This window comes from Manis javanica, chromosome 14 (assembly GCF_040802235.1).
Source record: "Manis javanica isolate MJ-LG chromosome 14, MJ_LKY, whole genome shotgun sequence".
NCBI classification, from domain to species: Eukaryota; Metazoa; Chordata; class Mammalia; order Pholidota; family Manidae; genus Manis; species Manis javanica.
The window spans coordinates 46,948,441-46,956,051 of NC_133169.1; the positions used below are offsets into that span (position 1 = coordinate 46,948,441).

At 39.2% G+C, this 7,611-nt stretch overlaps 1 pseudogene; it reads left to right on the forward strand.

Moving 5' to 3' along the window:
• Nucleotides 1–5,631: 5,631 nt before the first annotated feature.
• Nucleotides 5,632–6,560, forward strand: LOC108391920 (olfactory receptor 2T1-like; annotated as a pseudogene).
• Nucleotides 6,561–7,611: the final 1,051 nt, after the last annotated feature.

Genomic DNA, 7,611 nt, shown 5'->3' on the forward strand with positions numbered 1-7,611 from the left:
TGCTAACTGCATCATCTCTTGCTACTATTACTCCTCCACTATAATTCAGTAAATCCAAGCTCATAAATCCAAATTAAAAACTTCCGTAGCTGATCTTCAGGAGGAAGATGCAGAGTTCACCTGTGCACACAGGGCACATCTTCAAGGTGTTCCCTGTGTAGACATTCATTTTGTTTCAGTGAACTTGGGTGACCATCTCCACCATCGAATATCACGTTTTTCTCAGAATATCTGTCTGGAGGGGACTCAGCTCCACGTAAGTGACAGACGTGACCTTCTTTAGTTGGGCCAATGTTTAGGATAAAATTAGACATTTCCTTATGCACACCAAGAGGGGAGTGTAACATAACTGCTTTTCATCCATAGCCTTCAAATTGCATAGATGAGAAAAGACTTGAGGATTTTGAGGTCATGAGGTTAAACAAGGGAGGATATGGGCAAAATGAATAAATTGCTAAGGCTTTTTGAAAAAATAAATGATTGGATTCAGTAGTTTCAGAGTTTGTTTAAACAAAGAAAGACACTTGATTAGATTTAGGAATTCAGTGAATCATCTAGCTGCTTCTGGAATACTTAGACCAACTCTGTTTATTCCTCTCTTCTGATGATCTTAATGAAAATTCAGGTCCTTCGGAATTGTGCAGGAAGATCCCGGGGATCAAACACTGAGTCACTTTCCAGCTCTTCCACTGATAGTGAATATTTGCTGAATTAGGAAAGGACTGAATTTCTACAGTATTTCCGAGGGGTTTAAATAAACTGACCCTCTTTATAGACATAACAGGGACTTACGTAAGTTGAATGTAAGGAAATGGAAGCAGGTTTTCCTACAGCTTGAGGGCTGCGAACCTCAGGTACCTGTTCAGTGGTACCTCTGAATGACTGCCTCATGTCTCCCACCTCAGACGCAAGTGTGTTAGGAAGCAGACTGATTATTTCTGGGAATTTCTGGAGTAGGCATTGCAAATCTCTGCTGCAAGGGTTCTGATGAGTGAAAGAGTGCAAAGAATCAGAATCTTCTTTTCTATTAAATGCCTTTTTATGTCTGTGTGTACATAATTTTAAAAAACATTTCCTCCTTTTAACTTTTCATTCTTTTAACCATTAGTAAATGTATTTAGCCATAATATGTGTTTTTATTAAAATGGTGGCTTACTGTTTATTGTACATTAGACATTCTGACTTTGAAATCATGAATGTCAAAGATTAACTAAAGATGCAATAGTCAATTGCCTTGTCTGCCCCCCAGTTAGGGACCCGATCCCATTCAACCTTATAGACCTAACATGTAGCATAAGGTGATTTTTTTCTGTTCAAGATTCCTGTACTGGACATTATATTAGATATCATCTTTTACAAGTAATAATGTATTTGTTACAGAATCTATTTGTCTAATAATTTAAGCAAATCTTGACATTGTGTATTAGATGGAATAGGAACAATACTATTTGAAAGACCTAGATGGGTAAATGAAAATATAAATTAGTTTATAGGGCACAGTCTACAGGAGCCTCCCTAAGTCCCTGCCGATGCTGACTCCCTTCCCCACCACTGACATGATTGCCTTTGTATTCTTGCCCTATTTTTGCAGATAAATACACAGGGGCTGCAGAATTGGAGGTGCATGTCCTAGGATGCACAGGCAGACTCCTGCAGGCCCTCTGACGGCAAGCCGAGGGCTCTTGCCTGGCTGTCGGTGGTGCATACATTTTACAAATCACTTTTCTGCAATGACTTTAAAGGTTGTATAAACGCATGCCTTCTTCAGTTGCAGTCTGCCAGTGGTTCACAAGCATAGTTTTAGTGCCCTCTATGCCACAGAATGATCACCCATCAGAAACAGTGAGTGTTTTTAGTTGTGGGGTTTCTGAGTATGTGACCTCTTTAGGGGTCCTGGCAGGAGGGCTATGTAGTTGACAAAGGATGTGGTTCTGGGTCACTCCCTGGAATGATGTCCCAAACATCATTGAAAACTTGCTGAAACTGTCATTTTGTTATCTTTAACTTGTGATTCTTATTTCAATTTGATTTATTCTTAATTAAGTACTGTGCAGCTTAAATTAAGAGATATGCATAAGGTTTTGTTTTAGATTCGAAACTGCACAAGTATGCATTTACCTGGCTTGTGAAACTCTCATGTGAAATGAGATTGAGCTGGAAGAGTTATAATGTGCATATGATGTACCAACAGTGTGAGATTTCTGGTGTAAAAAGAGAAAAGTAATATTCCACCATGTATTTTGCACTGGAATGCCTAACATAATTGTTGAAATTGGGATAATGCATTTTAAAATAGATATTGTGAAAGATCTTCTCAAGTTAGTACCAGGAATTTGAGTACTTTGGGCATGGAATTCATAGATGAATGCACACAAGAATCAGGAAGCATAACCCGGCACAGAGACAGGTGAAGAAGGACTTTTTAGCATATTCACATTTTGAAAGGCTAAATGTTGACAAGGGAAGAAATTGCCTCTGAACAGATCAAGAGGGCAAGAAGGAGATTTCTTGAGGCAAATTTTAAGCTAAGTGAGCACTATCAATGGGGCTGCTGCACTGAGAGAGGATGCAGTGTGCTCTTCCACTTGGCAGGAAGTTCACCAGTGCCCATCCAGGGAAAGGCAGTAACTTACGCCCTAGAGATTCTATTGCCACTTGATTTAAGGGATGAGCTCGGTGATCCTCCAGTCCCAAGGGGAATTGCATCCTGACTTCAGGTTAGTTGGGAATAAGTAATTCCAAACATCCCCACTCAATCAAATGTACATTTATAAAATAAGAAAGAATATTTGTAAATGTCAGATGTAATAAATATATTGCTCTCTCTTCGTGGCTAGTGTGTATATAAAAAAAAGTAATTTAAGACTTAAAGAAAATTTCATCCAAAAAATCATACCAATTTTATCCAATAATTTTTTTTCTTAAGTTCTACTATATTTCAAGCCAAACATATCTATGCTTCTCAAAGATATTTAAAGTCTCTACAGGCTTAAATGTGCATTTCTTTTCAGAAAATACATTAATGACAATTTCCTTCAAGCCATGAGATGTTTAGAAAAAAATATAAGGAATTTAAGAACCGAAATAATTCCACCAGAGTGCCAGCGTTTATAGGTCTGAGGGTCAAGAAGTCAACATTTTAAATTCATAGATTTTAGTTAAATATGTAGATAGTTTAAAGAAGAGATGGGGAATTCTCACATTCATTAATAGTTTTGGAATAGCTAACATATATGGATATAAAACTGACATTTGCACTGGATAAAGTATTTTCACCTAAGAATTTCTTATTTGACTTATAGAGCATCCCTGAATATTATATTATCTAAATTTAATGTAAACAGAAACTGAGACTCCAAAAATTTGCAGAGAGAATCCAATGTAACAAGTAATTAATGCCATGATCACTAGAAGAACTTTGGTTCTAAATTTTGTTTTAACTCTATTCTACTACATCTCTTCAGAAGAAAATTTCAGTGTAAAGCCACAGAATTATTTCAGACATTTTCTGATTATTTTCATTTGTATAAAACCACAGCAATCTATGCCCAAGAGAAATTCAATTGGGACAGGTCTTTCTCATTATGCTTCCTCATAGTGAGATAAGAGATTATAAGATAACCAAATGGAGCTGCCTTCTGACTAACAAGACCTTTTATGCACACAGAGGCGAGTACGGCCAGCCAGTTGTAAAATGGAGAAGCCTTTACACACTGCCTTTGTTATTGTCAGGACTGTAAGTGGGAGGAATGACAACAACTCAGACAGCAGATTTTTAAAAGATTTTGGAATGAGTGTGAATAGAGAGCAAAGAAAGCTATGACATTGTAAAAAAAATTTAGAGGGAATTTAGGGAATGATAAAAGTTAGAGCCCAAATGTCAAAGGTGTGGAAGTAGCTGAAATGCTACTAATATTTATGCTGCTATAAACTGGACAGTGTTTTCCCCTCATATACACATTTTCATGGGCTCCATTAGTGGAAACTAGAAAGGTAAGTAAAAATGAAGCACATTGAAATCATGCATGGTGTCAAGAAAATTTATGAAGCCTGGCATCAAAGATTCTCAAATTGACAGGAAAGAGAATATAAACAGGAAATACAGAGTTTGCTCTTAAAAATCAGCTGTCTTCATTATGATTTATGTGATTCACTCATTTATGATTGAATTTTACTAGTCATATTAATGATTACATGTAGTTAAAAATTAAACAGACTCATTGTCACATTTTATTTGACAACAACTGGAAGAGGCTAGTTGTTTTTCTGGGCTGTAGGTAAGAGCACATATAAGCTGAGGCTGCCTGGTCCAAACATCCTGCCACTAACAGCCTGTGGGGACCTTGAAACATTGCTCACAACTCTGCCATTGGTGAAAAGGGGTTTTATAGCTCCTTACTTAGGACTGTTGTGAGACTCAGTGAGTTAATAAATAGGAAGATCTTGGCACAAAGGAAACCCTTCACATCATTGTTGGATCTATTCTTATTAGTATTTTTTTTCTGTGCAATGGACCCACATTGTCATATTTTTAGAATATTTCATGGAGCACACACCAATTTGATCAATTTATCTCACAAACATATTGGTAAAACATATCTTGATTTGACATATTTAACATTAAAACACATGAAAAAGCATCTCTAACTTCCAAGAGTTTTTTGTGGATTTTTTTCCTTAGTCATCACCTGAAATTATACCTCAATTAATTTTTCTTAATTATGAATGACTATGAAAATTTTTCAGATTGCAAAAATGACAGGTGAGTTACATCTCAGTGTGTATGTCTCTGTGCTATTTCCTCGGAATCCTAATTGTTAATGTTAAGTTCTAATAGCTGATGCTCATGCTGATCATAATCCTAAAGCTAATTCTTTGCTTTCCTAAATTCGAAATATCTTTCTTAAAAATATACAAATATAAATCTGGAATAGTGAATGACTCTTGTATTGGATCACCCTTCCATTGCTGAGTTTGTGAGAATAATTTCAATTTTTCACTCTATTTGCACCCATAAATTTTGCCTGCAATATGGACAAAAGGATGCCAAAAAAAAAAAGAAACTCATAATGTAGGCAGAAACTCTAGTTAAAATTGTAGACCACCCATATTTGTGACTAAATGGAGAACATAAGCTACCCAGAACCAGGATTGAGATGTTTTGGAGATGGTGGTGATGATGATTGTTATAAAGATTCATATATGGAAGTTATAGATTTAAACATATGTAAGGTAGTATGTTCACACACACATGCACACATGCATGCAGAAGCACATGTGTACACACACACACACACACACACACACACACATATGCACCAGACCAGGTATAACTTTTACATATCACAGTATGCACCCTTAGGTTTTGTTCATATGCATCCCTGCTAACATCTATTGGCATCATCTTGTTGTGCATTTAAATAATTATTGATTTAAAATAAAATAATTAATTTTCCTTAAAAACATTTTAGAACAGATTAATTGCTGGATATCAGAGCCAAAGTCATAAAAAAATTTTTTTTAATTTTTTCTTTCAACTTGTGGAAGCTTACTATTGTTGTATTAATTCCTTACAGATATCATCATTTTACTTGGAAGATTCCAGATCACAGTGGTGCCACTATGGGTTCAATGGATAGGTACAACACATCCTCCTTGAGCTTCACCTTCAGGGGTCTGTTCAACAGGAAGGACATTGCAGGCTTTCTTTTCGTCATCATCTCCCTCATCTTCTTCATTGTGCTGGTGGCCAACGGGGTCATGATCTTCCTGATCCGCATGGACTCCAGGCTCCACACCCCCATGTACTTCCTGCTCAGTCACCTGTCCTTCATCGACATGACCTACATCTCCACCATCGTGCCCAAGATGCTGCTCGATTACGTGCGGGGTCAAAGAACCATCTCCTTTGTGGGGTGCATAGCTCAACACTTCCTCTACCTCATGCTGGTGGGGGCCGAGTTCTTCCTGCTGGGTCTCATGGCCTACTCCGCTACGCGGCCATCTGCAACCCGCAGCGCTACCCTGTCCTCCTGAGCCAGAGGGTCTGTTGGGTGATCATAGCGGGGTCCTGGTTTGGGGGTTCATTGGACGGCTTTCTGCTAACACCCATCACCATGAGCTTCCCCTTCTGCGCTTCCTGGGTGATTAACCACTTCTTCTGCGAGGCCCCCGCGGTCCTGCGGCTGGCATGTGCTGACACAGCGCTCTACGAGACGGTGATGTACGTGTGCTGCATGGTGATGCTGCTCATCCCCTTCTCTGTGGTGATTGCCTCCTGCGCCCAAATCCTGACCACCGTGCCCCCCATGAGCTCAGCGAAGGGCAGGCAGAAAGCATTTGCCACCTGCTCATCCCACATGACGGTGGTGACATTGTTCTATGCGGCTGCCATGTACACCTACAGGCTGCCTCACTTGTACCACAAGCCAAACCAGGACAAGGTCTTCTCCGTGTTCTACACCATCCTCACCCCGATGCTGAACCCGCTCACCTACAGCCTGCGAAACAAGGATGTGACTGGCGCTCTGAAGAGGGCACTGGGCAGGCTCACAGCATGAAGAGCGGTGGGAAGCCTTGTAGCAGCGGCCTCCCTCTCATGCAGACTGTGACTGGCAGGCCCTGCGGTCAGCGTGGCCATGCATTCAGTGAGGGGTTAAACAGGAGAGGGCTCCGTTGTGCAGAAAAAAGGAAAAGGATCCATGTAAAGAGGGTGGCCTCTTGGTCTCTCTCCCTCATTCACCTCTTCTTTCCTTTCTTACATCTCCCCTTTCTCTTGCCCTGTATTAAGAAAAAATATCCCCCCATGGTTTTTGGTCACATAAATTAAAATTACTTGCTCTACAGTTTTACCTTTTAGAGGTAAAACTCCAGGGATAAAACATATTCTCAGCCTGGGGCAAATAAATCTTTGAAACCAAATTAGTAAAAGAGAGAAATAAAGTGGGAGAAACCTTTCTACTGCTCCCAAGTAGCTGTCTACTCCTGTAACACCTGTGTCTCTTGCTAGCTGGCTGCAAAAAGACCCCCACCCAACGTCTCCAGTCCAGATATTCCCTGTGCGGCCTCATAATCACTATTGATATGGAGATGCACTAAGGCCAGGACAGAGATTCTGGAAATACTGCAATATTACCCACAGGAGGTAAATTACATGTGACTTTAAATGGCATGAACTGTTCCTAGGAGATCAGGGAGAAAGATGGTACTTTGGGGATGTATAGTACTGCCGTATAACCTAGGAAACCATTTAAAAATAAGAGAATTACCACCTTTTCTATTCTGAAGGGTAATACCCTGAAACAGACTTTTAAGAAGATAGTTCTGTATGTGTTCTGATTTGTCAGGTGGAAGGAAAAGTTACTGAATATAATTTTCTAAAATAGCCATGTACTCAGTGTAATCATCATGTGTTTGATACTTGAAGAAGAAATAAATTTAACTTTTGTTTGTCTGTAACACATTAGTGAATAGTATTTCTCAGATAAGCTAATACTGATGGCTAAAAGCACAGGATATTGCATAGAGAGGACAACATAAGAGTACTGAATGTCTGAGTGTTTTTCAAAATGTTAGAGAAACATAGAGGAGTATGGGTTGGGAGGATACTGA